General features: G+C 54.1%; 1 long non-coding RNA gene across 1 annotated transcript; it reads left to right on the top strand.

The window, feature by feature from the left end:
- The first annotated feature begins 3,669 nt into the window (after positions 1–3,669).
- Positions 3,670–13,714, top strand: LOC306810093. The gene is made up of 4 exons (XR_013776382.1): positions 3,670–4,206; positions 4,239–4,974; positions 11,785–12,217; positions 13,085–13,714. It is a non-coding gene; the product is annotated as an uncharacterized lncRNA (long non-coding RNA).
- Positions 13,715–17,571: the final 3,857 nt, after the last annotated feature.

Raw genomic sequence — 17,571 nt, 5'->3', positions numbered from 1 at the left:
CAAGAAGAGCTTTCTTACAGAGCAAAATGTCATGATAAAACCAAGTTTCATCAGAATCCCAACACCCTTCATGGAAAAAATTGCCAAATTTTGGACAAACTGTATACTGTTTATCTTTTTTTTTTTTTTTTTTTTGGTCAGCATTTGCTTATGGGTGGAGAAATATGAGACTGGGCCTGAATTGCTGCTTTATTTGGGAACATGCCACATTTTGCTTTGGTGTCCTCTGGTGATGCTGGACAGCCAAAGGAAGTCCAGGACTTTAGTTCTCTTCTGTCTTGCACCACCACCCAGCTTTTCCCCCCACTGCTGTCCATCCTCTGCAACTAGAGATGCTTCCAAAAGAAAACAAAACTGGATTCTTATTTCTCTTTCTCTGGCCTTGGACATTTGCCCCATTGTTCCAGGGCTCAACACTGTCACAACTCTCGACTCACAGCTCTCTCAGGTTGGGGAACTTCTGGAGATGATCCAGCACCATCCCTGCACATGCAGGGTCATCTAAAGCTGGATTCTCTGGGCTATAGCCACACCCTTTGGGATATCTCCTAGCATAGGAAGCGCTCCTTCTCTCCTGAGTGGTTTAACCATCCTCACAGCTCTTCCCTGGACTTGGATCAGTACTCAGCATCTGTCTTGTACTGGGAAGCACAGCAGGGTGAAACACTCCAGATGTCACCACACCTGTCTGTAAACCCAAACTGCTACCCCAGTAATTCCTGGCACCAGACAGCCAGGCTGTGTGAGTTGTGCCTGTCCTAGTGGGACACTCAACCATGATTTTACCCAGGCCTGTACAGCTGTGACATGGGCCAGGCTGGCAGATGGGCACGTTGCAGTGTGGCCAAGAAGACTCTGGAGTCCCTTTCCCAGGAAAGGACAGGCCTTGGGCCAGCCCAAGGGGGGTCCTATGAGTGCTAGGAGGAAGCAGGCACAGGCAGGGGTTGCAGGGATGTTGCTGAGCCTGTCTTTGACACCACGTAAGTCCCAGGGAAAATTTGTTGCTTCAGGTTCTTCAAAAATGCCAAGTCAGTGTGTGATGGATGGGTTGGGAGCTCCTCCCAGGATCTCTCCACAGCAGCTCTCAAGAGCAGCAATAAAACTCCATTGCCAGCTAGGCCAGGATGAGGTGTGTTGGGGACAACCTGGAAAGGAGCCTTTCTGGGGGCCAGGCACCCCTGGGCCAGAGCAGGGACAGAGCCGATGGAAACACTTTGGTCTTGCTGGACACTGCTCCACGCACACCCCTCTTCCTCCTCCCACCCTCTGTACATGTGTGCACCCCAAGAAACACTCTTCTCTGCCCAGATCCCCCAGGTGTGCACCTCCAGAGATACATGCACACTCCCTGCACAGCCCTGCGTGTGCTCAGCCCTGCTCCCAGCACCCCATCATCCCACCCGGGACAATAACACACAGGGGAGAGAGAAAGGCTGCTGCAGACAGCTGCCGTGTCCCACAGTCCAGGGACAGGGGACAGCCAGGAGTCCGCAGCCCTCCCAGCCCGCTACGGGAGCCCTGGTGCAGGCGGTGAGGGGACTGGGGCTGCCATCCCAGGGCAGCCTCAGCGCCACCCGCCTGCGACACCCACCCTGGGGCTGCAGTCCCTGACACCCCCCAATTCCACCCCACCGCTCGCCCTGCTGCCTGCAGAGCCCGGGTTCCGGCTGGAGGACAGATGCCAGGACACCTCGGCTAGAACAGCTGGATAACTGGAGTTTCTTGGAGCACAGCTGGATAACGGGATAGCTTTCATGAGAACTACAGGGCCCCCAGAGCTCTGCTGAGGGAGGGGTGCGGTGGGAGCGGCACAGAGGCTGAAGGAGCCTGCGGGGCTGAGGCAGGAAAGTTCACGGGAGCAGCCGCTTCCAGCGGGGCCAGCCCCTGGGCTGGTGATGCAGGCACCGGGGGAAAGAGGCAGCGCCGGCCGAGGCCGCGGCTCCCGATGGCGGCCGCAGCTCGCGGGGCCGGAGAGGCCCGGCCGCGGGCCCGCAGCGCCCCCCAGCGGCCGAGAGCCGCCCCTGCCCCGGGGCCGCGGCTTCGTCCGGAACCGGGAGGGCTCCGGGACCGCAGAGCGACACCCCTGCCATGGCAGGGACAGCTGCCACTGCCCCTGCTGCTCCCGCCAGCGCCCAGCCCGGCCTGTGCCACCCCGTCCACCCTCCCACGGAACAATTCCTCCCCAATATCCCATCCAGCCCTGCCCTCTGGCAGTGGGAGCCATTCCCTGTGTCCTGTCCCTCCATCCCTTGTCCCCAGTCCCTCTCCAGCTCTCCTGGAGCCCCTTTAGGCCCTGGCAGGGGCTCTGAGCTCTCCCTGGATCCTTCTCCTCTCCAGGTGAGCACCCCCAGCTCTCCCAGCCTGGCTCCAGAGCAGAGGGGCTCCAGCCCTGGGAGTGTCTCCATGAATTCTCGGAGCCTCCCCCAGCACACCCAACCCACAGTCAGCCCCACTCACCATCCTGGCCAGGAATGGCTGCCACCTCCCTGTGCTCCACCCAACATCACCTCCAAGCTGCATTGCTGTCTCGAGTGGGTGAAGTGACCCGTGGAGGGGCAGGAGCATCCACTGAGGATCACATCTGCATCATGGTGCTTTAAGCACCTCTGCTCTGGGACTGAAGCACATCCCTAGGGATGAGCAGCCCCTTCCTGGCCATGCAGAAGCCCTGGTGTGCCCTTGGCCTCTCATCATCCTCTTGATGAAGGAACACAAGTCAGCAAAGCAGGGAACAAGAGATCTGCACAGGCAGGTTGGTGGAGCTTTGTTTCTGTTTCTGGGTAAGAAACACAAATCCATTCTCTCCAAAATCTAGGAGAAAGGAGATGCCACAGTGCTCCCTGGAGGGAAGGAGACAACAGCACCCCCACATCAAATTTGGTGATGACTTCTCCAAACTTGCACCAGAGTAGGTTCATCTCTCATCTTCAAATTGCTCTTTTTATTTTCACCTCGAATTTGTTGCCTTTTCTCCTTTCCTGGAAAAAAAAAAAAAAAAAAAAAAAAAAAAAAAGTGTAAAGACATCTTTTTAGTATCACAAAAATGGTTTAAACCCTTCAAATGACTCAAATTTAATCTTGCTTTTCAACAGGTGAGTTTTGAGGCCTTTGGCCTCAGCACCTGGGGATGTCCTCAGTGACTCATGGGGTCCCCAAGGAGTGCTGTGAGGTCCTTCTGGTGCAGAGGAGCCCAGGACTCAGCTCAGCCCTTGAAGATCCTTCTGCAGAGCTCCTCAAACCTTGCAGGGATGGGTTGGCATCCTCTGGCAAGACATGAGTGGAAGAATTCACGGGAGGGAGATGGAGCCAAAGCAGCATCCTACATGTCCCTTGCTCAAAGCACCCTCATGTACATTCAAGAGCCAGCCAGCAGTGCACAGATACAGAGCAGCTCTTTGCTTCTGGTTTCCATAGCTTGCAACAAAATCCCAGTTCCTCATTGATTTTTCTGGGCTGTGTCAGGATTGTTCTGGTGCTACAGAGTGTCTGCTGTGGACAAGCAGCCAGAGGACCAAAGCCTCTGGGCCCCCTCTGGGAGTGGGGTGGGCTAATGGGACAGCCATTCCCATGGGATGCAAGACCATTGCAGCATCTGCTTCTGAAACATCCTCAGCTCCAGAGGAAACAACAACAACAGCAGCAGCAACAGCAGCAAAACCTGGGAAAACCCAGAGAAAGTCACCTGCTGTAGTGTGGTGTTAACATCATCTCTTACACTGGCAGAGCCTGACCTGGCTGGAGCAGAGCTGCACAAAAGCTCTCCAAAGCACAGAGCAAAAATGTCAGCACAAGGAACAACCTTTGCTGGGTCTCTCTGCCAGGTTCCACCTGGATTCTGTCCAACTTTACCCTTTAGACCTGAAATTTTCCATTCTGGAGTGTTTTTCTTTCCAAGTTCCAGTGCAAAGAGCCCCAGCCAGAGGGACGAGAAGCTGGGGCAGCCAAACACCCCAAGTTCTGCTGGGGGGATGCTGCCCTTCACTGGCTTTGGAGAGAGAGCTCACTTTTCCCAGCTGTATCAGCAGTTCTAATGAGAGAAAATTAATTTGGCCAGCATTAAGAAAAAAAATTATGTCATTCCAGTGGAAAGCTATCATGTTGCCAGTCAGAGGAACAGGGACTTGGAAGTGTTGCCTTCTCCTGTCCCCAGCAAAATCTGCAGAAATTTGGCTGGTGATGTTGAAAAATTATTTGAGTTCTCACAGAGTCAAGGTGTGAGTTCTGGTGACAGCTGCCAGCACTGCTGTCCCAGGCCCAGTGTCCCCTGGCTGTGCTGGTGAAGCATCCTGCAGAGCTCTGGAGGGGCTCTGTCCTGTGTTCTGGGGTAGCTGCTACAGCTGTGAGATAACAGGAATGGGGCAAGGTGGGCCTCCTCTGTGGATGCCATGGCTTGAATCCCTCTTAGGAGGGATGCTCCCTTTGATACTTCCTTTTGCAAAGAATTAAAAAAATTACCCATAAAACTACAGTTGGAAAAAACTTTGAATGAGAAAAAATGAAGCCACACAGTCACCAGAGTGAAAGATTCAGCCTTGAAATAAATAAAACATAAAGGGTGAAAAAAAGCCATGAGCAGGTCAGCAAGGATCTGCAGCCTATGCAGTGAGCAAGGAGCCATGGGTTTGGATGTGAAGTTCAGGGCTCTCTGAGCATCCCCTGGCCCTGTGTGCCCATCCCAGCTCTGGGGCAGGGACTGGCTGGGATCACAGGCCAGACCCCACAGGGGACAGGAAGGAGGAGGGAGGCACAGACATGGAGACTGCACAGGAGCAGATGGAGATGGAGAGTGGTGTCCAGCTGATCTGTCAAGTGGCAGATGGCCTTCAGACTGGCCAGGGAGGGGGGAAAGGCCAGTGCTGGCAGCCAGCAACTGCAGCCACTCTTCCTTTTCCCCTTAATTTGTCTCAGAATGCCCCTGTATTCCCCTCAGTACTCTGTGCTCAGCTGCACAGAGGCTGTGGTGCTTGTGGGAGGGTGGGTGTTGGGGGTTGAGTGTTTTCTGTTACTGTGTCAATTGAAAGAATTTTTCCCATTATCATGCCAATGGAGCTGGCCGGGTTACACCCACGGTCGCTGATGGGTCCAGACAAAGGGGTGGGTGGGGACGGCCCCGGAGGGGCCTCTGAGGCTTCCAGGAGGGCACTCGCGTTTCCGGCGAGCTCGGAGGAGGACGCGCGGGATCGTTCAGCCACGCAGCGGAGCACGGGAGAGCCAGACCCTCTGCGATCACCTGCCCTGCATCTGCCCCGTTCCAGCCTCCTGCCTCTGCGGACACAGCTGATCCCCCGGACACACACGGTGAGCGAGGAGCCGCCGCTGCATCTCGTTCCTGCCTGGGACCGGCGTGGCCACTGCCGCCCCTCCCCCCTCCTTCCTGCCTCCGTTCCTGCTTGCCTTTTGGCAGATCCGGGCGCTGGACTAAGCACAGAGACAGCGTGCTTGCATCTAAAGGGACTGACACCGAGTTACCTATTTCGTTCTGTTAGCAATTTTAACTGTTATTGTTTTCTGTTTGTATAGTTAGATATATTAGTAAAAGAGCTGTTATTCCCACCCCCCTTATCTCTGCCTCAGAGTCCTTGATTCAAACAATCATAATACTTGGGGGAGGGGAGTGGAACCAAAGTCTCTATTCCAAAGGGAAACTTCTGCCCTTACTGGCAGACACCTGTCCTTTCAAACCAGGACAGATTTTGGCGCCCAATGTAGGGCAGAGGGCACTGAGTTGAGAGTTAAGACAGGAATAACAGCTCTCTTAACTGGCCATATGTTGTCTGGTTTAATCTGGTTTGTGTTTCATGTGGTCACAGCCATCTCCCTCCCATTTGCAAGCCCTTTTTTGAATTTGGGCCCCCTCACCAAGGTTGCTGTGGCTATTATCCGATTGGTTTGGTGGATTGATTATGTCAGGAATTCATGGGTTTTTAATTTTTTCTGGGAAGCGGTTGCATGGATCCGGAGCTATCGTACTCTAACTGCGTGTTTCTGGGGCTATTTCAGTAATGGTACTTACTGTGAGATAACGAGTGCAAGGGAAATTTTCTCCCAACCCATCACCCAGTTTTTTGAGGCTACCCCACTGGTTCTCAAGGATTTCAGATCTGTTTTAATTGCCAGTGTTATTATACAGTGGCTGGTGTTGCTGGTAGGCTTGTTCTACTTAGCATTCAGAAACAAGGGAATATTGGCTTGGACAACAACTCTGATACCTGCCCCAGGGACTAGGGATGTTGCCCCAGAACCTGCCTCTGCCCCAGGGACTAGGGATGTTGCCCCAGAACCTGCCTCTGCCCCAGAGACTAGGGATGCTGCCCCAGAACCTGCCCCTGAGACTAGGGATGCTGCCCCAGAGCCTGCCTCTGCCCCAGGGGCTAGGGATGCTGCCCCAGAGCCTGATGCTGCCCCACAGCCCACCGCAGAAATGAGCCACCCAGAGTGGGTGGGGGCTCTAGTGAAGGATATAGGTCAAATGTTGAAGGAGCAAAGCCAGATGTTGAAGGAACATAGCCAGATGTTTAAGGAGCACAGCCAGATGATGAAGGAGCATTTTTCTCCAGCTGGTGAGAAACTCTGCCCTAAAGAGGGAGAGTCAGATGGTGCTACAGTGGAACCCGTAGATGTTGTATCTGTCCAGGTTCCAGCTGGATCACAGGAGCAGCCACAGCCAGCAGCAGTTGCTCCTGTGGAAACTAGGAAATCTAAGATTAAAACGAGGCACTTAGATAATGGGGATCAGCAAGGAGGGTCCTCACAACCAGCAAGGGAGCCAGAGGTTGAGATTGTCACCGAGTCCCTCTCATACGATAGTCTCCGTAACCTGCGTAAAGACATTGCTCGGCGGGGCCGTGAGCCTTTCATAACTTGGTTACTTTGGGTCTGGGACCTTACGGGAACAGGTGTTCAACTGGATGGAACTGAGGCCAGGAATTTGGGATCCTTGGCCCAGGATTCAGGTGTGGACCAGATATTCGTAAGGGAGCAAGGCCTACTTTCCCTCTGGGACCGGCTTTTAATGAGTGTGAGAGAGAAGTTTGTACACAGAGAGAGAATGCAGGAGCACCACCGTAGGATGCGCTGGAAGACCCTTGAGGAAGGGATCCAGCAGCTGAGAGAGACAGCAGTATTAGAGGTACTCTTTGGGAGGGATGGACAGCATGACAATGACCCTGACAAGGTCAAGTGCACAGGGCAGATGTTATGGAATCTGACAACCTTGGGTCCATCTCAATATACCACCTACATAGCAATGATTAATGCCGATAACAGTCCAGAGACAGTGTGTTCTGTTGCCAACAAACTCAGAAATTTTGAGAGCATGATGAATGGCCCAATGCAGGCTAATGTCTCTGCCGTGGCCAGGGACCTCCAACAGGTCGAAGATAGGGTGAGGGATATGAGGGAGGAGATGATGGAGGAGATGAGGGAGGTGAGGAAGGAGGTGAGGAAGATCAGCGTAGCAGCAGTACGAGTCACAGGCCCCCAAGTCAGAGCTTCACGTCCCCCAGCAAGGGAGAGAGGGTACACCTCATGAGCTGACCTGTGGTTTTTCCTGCGAGACCATGGGGAAGACATGGGAAAATGGGATGGGAAACCCACTTCTGTCCTGGCAGCACAGGTGCGTCAGCTCAGGGAGGGAAATGCTAACCGAGGGAGCCGCACTAAAATGAAGGTAGCCTCAACCTCCCACAAGCAAGGTGCAGGGTATTACAGCAAGGAGGATGTTCTGTCAGATCCCCTGGAAGGAACCTCCACTATGTATGCCCAGGAAAGAAATAATAACCAGGGCTAGAGGGTCCCTGCCTCTAGCCAGGGAGAGGCATGGGATGACAGGATCTATTGGATAGTGTGGGTGCGATGGCCTGGCACGTCAAAGCCATAGAAACATAAAGTGTTAGTTGATACTGGTTCACAATGCACCCTGATACCATCAGAACATGTGGGGAAGGTACCTGTTTCCATTGTTGGGGTGACGGGGGGATCACAGGAATTCACTTTGCTGGAAGCTGAGATTAGCCTGACAGGGAAGGGGTGGCAGAAACATCCAATTGTAACTGGCCCAGGGGCACCGTGCATTCTAGGCATAGACTTCCTCAGGAACGGCTACTACAAAGACCCAAAGGGGTTCAAGTGGGCTTTTGGAATAGCTACTGTAGAGACAGAGAGCATTAAGCAGTTGAACACCTTGCCTGGACTGTCAGAAAACCCCTCTGCAGTAGGACTCCTGAAAGTGACTGAGCAACAGGTGCCAATTGCCACCATGACAGTGCACCACCGGCAGTACCGGACAAATCGAGATGCTGTGATCCCTATCCACAAAATGATCCGTGATCTAGAGAGCCAAGGGGTGGTCAGCAAGAGCCACTCACCCTTCAACAGTCCTATCTGGCCTGTGCAGAAATCTGATGGAGAATGGAGACTGACTGTGGACTATCGGGCATTGAATGAAGTGACTCCACCGCTGAGCACTGCTATGCCGGACATGCTGGAACTGCAGTACAAGCTGGAGTCCAAGGCAGCAAGGTGGTATGCCACCATTGACATTGCAAATGCATTCTTCTCCATTCCTTTGGCAGCAGAGTGCAGGCCTCAGTTTGCTTTCACCTGGAGGGGCGTGCAGTACACCTGGAACCGACTGCCCCAGGGGTGGAAGCACAGCCCCACCATCTGCCACGGACTGATCCAGGCTGCACTGGAGAGGGGTGAGGCTCCAGAACATTTGCAGTACATCGATGACATCATTGTGTGGGGGAACACAGCAATGGAGGTGTTTGAGAAAGGAGAGAAGATCATCCAGTTTTTGCTGGGAGCCGGTTTCGCCATTAAAAAGAGCAAAGTCAAAGGACCTGCCCGAGAGATCCAGTTCCTGGGAGTGAAGTGGCAGGATGGACGGTGCCAGATCCCCACTGAGGTCATCAATAAGATCACTGCAATGTCCCCACCAACAAGCAAGAAGGAGACACAAGCTTTTCTAGGTGCTATCGGCTTTTGGAGAATGCACGTCCCTGAGTACAGCCAGATTGTGAGCCCTCTCTACCAGGTCACTCGCAAGAAGAACGATTTCCATTGGGGCCCTGAACAACAGCAAGCTTTTGCCCAGATCAAACAGGAAATCGCTCATGCAGTGGCCCTTGGCCCAGTCAGGACAGGACCAGAGGTAAAGAATGTGCTCTACTCTGCAGCTGGGAACCATGGTCTGTCTTGGAGCCTTTGGCAGAAGGTGCCTGGTGAGACCCGAGGCTGACCCCTGGGATTCTGGAGCAGAAGCTACAAAGGATCTGAAGCCAACTACACTCCCACAGAGAAGGAAATCTTGGCTGCCTATGAGGGAGTTCAAGCTGCCTCAGAGCTGATTGGCACAGAAGCACAACTTCTCCTGGCACCCCGACTGCCAGTGCTGGGGTGGATGTTCAAAGGAAAGGTTCCCTCTACTCACCACACCACCAACGCCACATGGAGCAAGTGGATTGCCCTCATCACGCAGCGCGCCCGTATTGGTAACCCAAATCGCCCTGGGATTTTGGAGATAATTACGAACTGGCCAGAAGGTGAAGATTTTGGTCTCGCTGATGAAGAGGAGCAGAAGCAAGTGACCCGGGCTGAAGAAGCTCCACCGTACAACCAGCTGCCAGCAGATGAAACACGCTACGCCCTTTTCACCGACGGTTCCTGCCGCATTGTGGGGATGAACCGGAAGTGGAAAGCTGCCGTATGGAGCCCCACACAACAGGTTGCACAAGCTACTGAAGGAGAAGGTGGATCGAGTCAACTTGCTGAACTCAAAGCTGTTCAGCTGGCCTTGGACATTGCTGAGAGAGAGAAATGGCCAAAGCTCTACCTTTACACTGATTCGTGGATGGTAGCCAATGCTCTGTGGGATTGGCTGGAAAGGTGGAAAAAGGCTGACTGGCAATGTAGAGGAAAACCAATCTGGGCTGCTGATGAGTGGAAAGACATTGCCACTCGGGTAGAGAAGCTCCCCGTGAAAGTCCGTCATGTGGATGCCCATGTTCCCATGAGTCGGGCTAATGAAGAACACAGGCACAACAAGCAGGTAGATCAGGCTGCACAGATAGAGGTCTCAAAGATAGACTTAGATTGGGAACACAAGGGAGAACTGTTCCTGGCTCGATGGGCCCACCATGTCTCAGGCCATCATGGGCAGAGACGCCACCTATAAGTGGGCACGAGACGGAGGAGTGGATTTAACCATGGACAGCATCTCTCAGGTTATTCATGACTGTAACACGTGTGCTGCCATCAAACAGGCCAAGCGGGTGAAGCCCCTCTGGTCTGGGGGGCGATGGTCCAAATATAAGTACGGAGAGGCCTGGCAGATTGACTATATCACACTGCCTCAGACCCGCCAGGGCAAGCGCTACGTGCTGACCATGGTAGAAGCCACCACCGGATGGTTGGAGACCTACGCTGTGCCCCACGCCACTGCTCGGAACACCATCCTGGGCCTGGAAAAACAAGTCCTCTGGAGGCATGGTACCCCTGAAAGAATTGAGTCAGACAATGGGACTCATTTCAAAAATAGCCTTATAAACACCTGGGCTAAAGAACACGGCATCGAGTGGGTGTACCATATTCCCTACCATGCACCAGCGACTGGGAAAGTCGAACGGTGCAATGGTCTGCTTAAAACCACCTTAAAGGCACTTGGTGGGGGGACTTTCAAGAACTGGGAGATCAATCTACCAAAGGCCACATGGTTAGTGAATACCCGAGGTTCCACTAACCGAGCAGGCCCTGCCCAGTCAGAGCCCTTGGGAGCAGCAGATGGAGATAAGGTTCCAGCGGTACACCTGAGAGGCATGTTAGGGAAAGCTGTCTGGGTGAACTCTGCTTCCAGCAAAGACAATCCTGTTCGTGGGATGGTTTTCGCTCAAGGACCAGGTTGCACTTGGTGGGTGATGCAAAAGGATGGAGAGACCCGATGCATACCCCAAGGGGACCTTGTTCTAGGGTGAACTATATATGATACTGTGCCTGTAACTACATGTATGTATATAATTTAAAGATTTCAATATGATGTAGCATGTTGGCATGGAAAAAATTCGGGGTGGATAATGTTGGGGGTTGAGTGTTTTCTGTTACTGTGTGAATTGAAAGAATTTTTCCCATTATCATGCCAATGGAGCTGGCCGGGTTACACCCAGGGTCCCTGATGGTTCCAGACAAAGGGGTGGGTGGGGACGGCCCCGGAGGGGCCTCTGAGGCTTCCGGGAGGGCACTCGCGTTTCCGGCGAGCTCGGAGGAGGACGCGCGGGATCTTTCAGCCACGCAGCGGAGCACAGGAGAGCCAGACCCTCTGCGATCACCTGCCCTGCATCTGCCCCGTTCCAGCCTCCTGCCTCTACGGACACAGCTGATCACCCAGACACACACGGTGAGCGAGGAGCCGCCGCTGCATCCCGTTCCTGCCCGGGACCGGCGTGGCCACTGCCGCCCCTCCCCCCTCCTTCCTGCCTCCGTTCCCGCCTGCCCTTCGGCAAATCCGGGCTGTGCACTAAGTACAGAGACAGCGTGCTTGCATCTAAAGGGACTGACACCGAGTTACCTATTTCGTTCTGTTAGCAATTTTAACTGTTATTGTTTTCTGTTTGTATAGTTAGATATATTAGTAAAAGAGCTGTTATTCCCACCCCCCTTATCTCTGCCTCAGAGTCCTTGATTCAAACAATCATAATACTTGGGGGAGGGGAGTGGAACCAAAGTCTCTATTCCAAAGGGAAACTTCTGCCCTTACTGGCAGACACCTGTCCTTTCAAAACAGGACAGTGGGGGACCACAGGGCTCTGAAATATCCCCTCCTCTCCATCTCCAGGACATGACAAGACACTCCTGACACAAGTGCCCAAACTCAGAGAGATGAAACAACTCCAGGAAATAAATCTATTTTCAATTCTATTTTTTTTTTCTCTTTTCAGCCTATTTGGGATCTTGTACACCTTCTCTAGGACAGGAGAATAAGGGAAAAGCATGAAGGTTCCCACAAAGTACTTCTCAATGTAAAGAATGAAGGTGGGAAAACAACACAAAATAAGAAGTAAAGAAATCAGAACAGTTTTTCCATTCAATGCAGACGGTTCAGGAGCACTAGGGAAAAATTAACATTTTTCCTCCCATTTTGTTCCACTGGAGGAGAAGTCCAAATGCCCCTCAGTGCCACTTGCTAGCAATTACATGCACGAAAGTTAAGAAGCAAAACCAAGTGACACTTGGAGAAAAACCAAATATCCATCATCTGTGAGGTGGGAACTGACCTGAGCCAGCCTGGAACCTCCTCTGGCCAGGAGCTGTCTCTGGCAGGGTCCATGCAGGCTCTGTGGCCATCAGGCCCTCGCTGGAGCTGCAGCTGCCCTCGAGTCAATCAGGTTTTGCTGTGAGACAACTCTGTTTCCAGAGGCTCAGTAATTAAGAGCCTATTTTTAGAGAAATGACCCACCACATGAATCAATAAGGAGCAGCCAGCTCTTCCAGGGTAGGGGGGGCTGGAGTTGCCCTGGCCCAGCCTCGGGAGCTTGTCCCCAGCCCCACAAGGTGTGATTGCCCCCAGGTGCTGCAGGGAGCTCTGCCCCATGCCCTCACCTCGCTGGGGTCCCACAGAACACCTGGCACCTTTGGTTCCATTGGCCTTCCCAGGGGATGCTCCTGGCAGGCAAAGGCTGCAAAAAACAAAGGGGCTCCTTAGGAGCATCCCCTGGGAGGGGTTTGGGAGGATGCCTCTGGCCAGCTGGGCAAGGAGCAGCTGGTTCAGGTCACAGCAGCAGCTCTTGGGGGACAGTAGGGGCACAGCCATCCCCACCACACACTTCTGCTGTCCCTGCCAGGGCTGGCTCCTTCTGCCTTCCACCTCTCCTGCACACCCCTGGCACACCCAGGAAGAAGAGGCTAGCAGCCCCTTTCCTGGGAATGTTCCCTCAGCACGAGGTGTTTAAATCATTTACAAAGGGCTAAAACAGAGCTGGCTCCCTTCCAGGCACTCTGGCATTCAGGCTCTGTAAACAATTCACCTGCCAAAGGAGTCAGCTGGGAAAAAAGGCTTTTCATGTCCATTCCCCAGGCCCCACTTCCATAGAAACCATCCAGCATGATCCTTTCTCAGCTGTAAGAGCAGCAAAATTGTTTCAGGTCTTCACTGATGTTCCTTTTCCCCCAAGCACACTTGTGGACATCTCATGACTCCCTTCTGCCAGCAGATGGAAAAAGAGAAGGACTCTGGGAAAAAAAAACCAAAAGGCAAAGCAACGGATGGGATAAGTCTGATGTGTCTTTCCCTGTCTTGGATTTTTCCTAGGTTTCCTTTCAGAGACAATTTATTTTTGTAATAGTATTGACCTTTATGGAAACAGGAATTCACCTGGGTATTTTCTCATGGCTGCTGAGCTGCACCCAGGAACTCACAGGAAGAATCAAGAGGACATTTATTTCTTAGGCTGCAAGTGATTCACCAAAAATCATTGGGATGCAAGTGGAAAATGACAGAGACCAGAACACAGCCCAGCTTTTAAAACCCTACCCATGCAGGGAGAGCAAGGTCTGGGCTGGCCAGGAGATCAGCTGCAAGAGGAGCCATGCAGCCAGCATCTCTTTCCTCTGCAGGGTCTGTGGCAGTTCTCAGCTGCTCTCTCCAGGGGCCCCAACCCAAGGGAACACCTCAGAAACTGGAGCTCCCACCCTGTGACTCTCCAGGTGACCAGCAAATTCCCAAGACTCCTACTCTGGTCTCACAGAGGCAGGACACCAAGTGCTGCACCTGATCTGCCTGTGCTACACCTGGATGAAGATCACCCCTAATCCTGCTGGAGCAGCTGAACCTCCCAGGGCCTGTGCAGCACCAAGTGCAAGAGGAAGGATGCAGTTCCCTGGTTCCCCAGCTGTGAGAAGGAAGGCTGGTACACCCATCCTGCTGCCAGAATGTTGTCCATAAACAAGTCAGTCTCCCCAGGAGGGTGACACTGAGGTGTCACCTGACAGGTGTTGGTCTGGTCAGAGAGTACCAGCTCATTATCCAAACACACCCCATCCTAAGGCTGGGAGTTCCTGTGCACCCCACAGGAGTTTAACCCCTCAGAGTGGGCAGTAGTGGATCTGGAGCTCTCCCTGAAGAGTTGCACAGTGGGAGATGAAGCCTCTTGTGAAGAAAAATACCACTACAAGATGAGAACCCACATGTGGCTGCAATTCAGGAAGCACTGTCCTCAAGTCCATCTTCTCTTGGGTTTTGCCAGTGGATCCACGTCAGTCTCTGACCCACCCAGCTCCTGCCACCCCAGCACCTGCTGCTCCAAGGGACACCTATGGCAGAGCCAGATGCCAGCTGAGGATCCACCCTGCTCCCACAGGGTGCGGGGATCCCTCCTGCATACTGGCCTGCGGTGGGAATAAATTGGTAGCACAGGTGCTGGGCACCAGTCAGGCATATGATCAGTGAGAAACACCTGACAGAGGAGGACCTGAGTCAGCTCTCTCCAAGGAAACATCAGAGGAGCAATGCTGGAAGCACAAAGTGCTGGGGCAGCAGGGCTGGAGGGCTCATAGAGCTATGGGACAGTGAGGACAGAGCCCCAGCCTCAAGGATGGGGCAGGCTTGCCCCTAACCTGGTAGGAGGTTGGAGGAAGAGGAGGGTGAGGAAGGCTGGTCCCACACCCAGGGAACAGAGCCAGCAGCTTCCAGATCTTGTGCCCTTGCCCACTTCTACCATGAGGCAGAAGGAGTGATCATCCCACAGGTTCTCCTTCCCAGATGTGGGAGCAACTGCTGTTGCTCCTTGCCATCTGTGATGTTTGTGGTGTCAAAAAAGCCTCTGCTGAGGGCTGGCCCATGAAATACACATGGCGTGGGCTCCCCTTCTAAACTGCATCTTCTCCTGTGCCAAATTCCCTCCTCACCATTTGTCTCACATTCAAATGTTTTTTCACATTTTATGGCTTCTCAAGCCATCCATAACAACTGCTTCTGGGTTTATTCCCATCACTGGTGCAGGTGAGAGTGCTCAAGGAAGAACTTGGGTGTGTGTTGTCCAGCTTGGGCCATGTTACCCATGTGGAATATCACAGCATGGCTGTGTCTGGGACGTGTGTTCCAGCCATGGGCTGGACTGAGCTTCCCATGCCAGCTGCAGCCATTGTGAGCAGGGCCCCTCTGTGCCAGCAGCGCCTGCCTGGGCCTGGTGGAGACAGGGACAGTGGCCTCAAGAGCATAATGTACAGCCAAGAGGGATTGGGAGCTGGGGTTCAGTGCTCTGCCAGGCCACGGTGACCCATGAGGGTTTGGTACAGTCCCCACAGCAGCCTGGAGCACCCTTTGTTGGTCTCCCTGCTACTGGCAGGGCTGCCAGCTCAGGGATTTCCTCTGCTTCAGGTACCACCATCCTGAGAGAAACCTCATCAGATTTCATTTCCATCAAAAAGTGGCTTTTTAACATTTCATCTCTGAGTTTGGCTCTGAGACTAAAGTTTCTTCAGAAACTCAGACCTGGTTTTGCACCCAGCTGGATGCAGCAGTGCTGCAGCTCTGCTGGCACAGCAGGCAGCACTTGGAAGCTTTCCCTGCCAAGACCAGGCGTTTCCCAGGAGTGACTGGTGCCATTAGAGCCTTTGAAGGGAATTTTTTTGTGGCAATTGACTGAGAAATAAGGTTTGAACTGCATCCCAAAATTTCATATATGCAGTCTCATCATGGCGAGGAACTTCAAGTGAATTATTATTATCACTAAATGGCACAAAAGAGTCAACACGGAATGTTTTGAAGGAGGTTGATGCTTTTACAGAGTTTTGTACCCAGCTCTGGTCAGAGGCAATGCCACTGTCTGGCTTTCTCCGTGGAAGGACAAGATGTTCCCAAAGAAAACCTTACAAAAGAGCTCAGGGAATCCCGGAGGTTTCACTGCCGGTCAATGCCAGTGTACGGGAGGGCAGGAAAGAACAATTGCAGAAACTAATTTTCCCATCTCCAGCCTGCGCTGAGCATTCCCAGCACAAGATGTCACTGAGGAGCTGGATTTGGACAGCTCTGCTTCAGCCCGGAGTCTTCCTCGGGCAGCCACCAGAAAGGGGGCTGGAGAGGTGGGCACGGAGAAGGGACATGGGCACAGAGAGAGGACGTGGGCACGGAGAAGGGACATGGGCACAGAGAAAGCATGCAGCTGTGATGCTGCTGTGAAACAATCCTGCGAGAAGGAAGGGGGTACCCCATCTCCCACACCAAGACTCGAGAGCGTTTCTAGCCGCGAGGTGTCAGGGAGGCGCTCGGTAATCTCCGGAGCTCAGCACTGGGTGTGCCGAGGAGGAACAGCGCAGGCAAACGCCTGCCAGGAGCAGGACAGGCACTCGCCCTGCCTGGGAAAATCCCGAGGTTCTGCCAGCCCTCTCCGGGGCGCCGTGGAGCCAGCAAAGCCCAACAGCCCCGGCTCTTGACGAGGGAGCCAAGTCTGCTGCCTCAAGCAGCCCAAGCACCCATGGACCCAGACCAAATAAGAATTCAACTGAAACCCCCAAACTGTTCATGCACACATCAGGAGGAGCAAGTGCAGGAGCTTAAAACATCTCTCCCATGACAGGTCCCGCAGCTCTGAGATCCCTTCTCCGAGTGTTTCTAGCTCCACAGGCTGGACATACCACAGCCTGCCCCAGGCAAGGCTACGAGGGAACAAGCACCCTTTGAGACATCCTTTGGCCCTCCCTGGGGCTGCCCTGAGCAATCAGTAGCCCGTTGGCCCCGGTGCTCCCCATAGATCGCCTTCAGGAACCACTTCAAGGCTCCCTTGGGACCTTTATCATTTCCCCAAGGCCCCCCCAAAGGCATGAGGACCTCTTTGCGCGGCTCCCGGCATTGCTCCACGAAAGGCAGCTCCCTTCATCCCTTCAGCCCTCCATCCAGGGCTTTCCTCGAGCCGCACTTGCCCCTCCAGGCCTTTCCTGGGGCTTCCGGGAGAGAGATGGCCCCGGGACCGGATGCTTCAAGGGGATGGGAATGGTGAAGGCACGGGGCAGGTGTGGGGTGTGCTGGACAGGGTGCCTCCGGTCCTGGTGCTGGCCCCTTGACCTTGCCAGTCCTGACTCCTATCCCCGACCCGGTACTTATCGCGGTCGGTCCCGGTCCCAGTCCCGGTCCCGATCGCAGTTCCGGCCCAAGTGCCAATCTCGGTGCCGGTGTTGGTGCTGGTCCCTGTCCAGATCCGAGTCCTGGTGCCCCTGGTTTCGGTTCCAGTGCCGGTCTCGGGGCAGGTCCCATTCCCAGTCCCGCTGCCGGTCCCTGTCCTCGCGTCAGTGCCAATTCCCAGAATCAGTCCTAGTCCCTCCCTGTGCCGGTCTCGTTCCCAGTCCCGTGGTGGTGCTGATGCCTGTCTCCGTACCAGTGCCAGGCCCATTCTCAGTCCCGCTCAGGGCCCGGTGCCGATCCCAGAATCAGCCGCAGCCGCAGCCCCGGTCCCGGGGCGGTGCCGGGGCAGTGCCGGGGCGCGGGGCCGGTTCCGACGGCAGCAGAGCGCGGCCAAAGGCGGGGCGGAGCGGGGCCATGGAGCCGGGGGCCCGGGGGCGGTCCCGCGCGGGCCGTACTTAAGG

Source organism: Erithacus rubecula, assembly GCF_903797595.1.
Source record: "Erithacus rubecula genome assembly, chromosome: 19".
Lineage (NCBI taxonomy): Eukaryota > Metazoa > Chordata > Aves > Passeriformes > Muscicapidae > Erithacus > Erithacus rubecula.
This window is presented reverse-complemented; position numbering and strand designations above follow the sequence as displayed.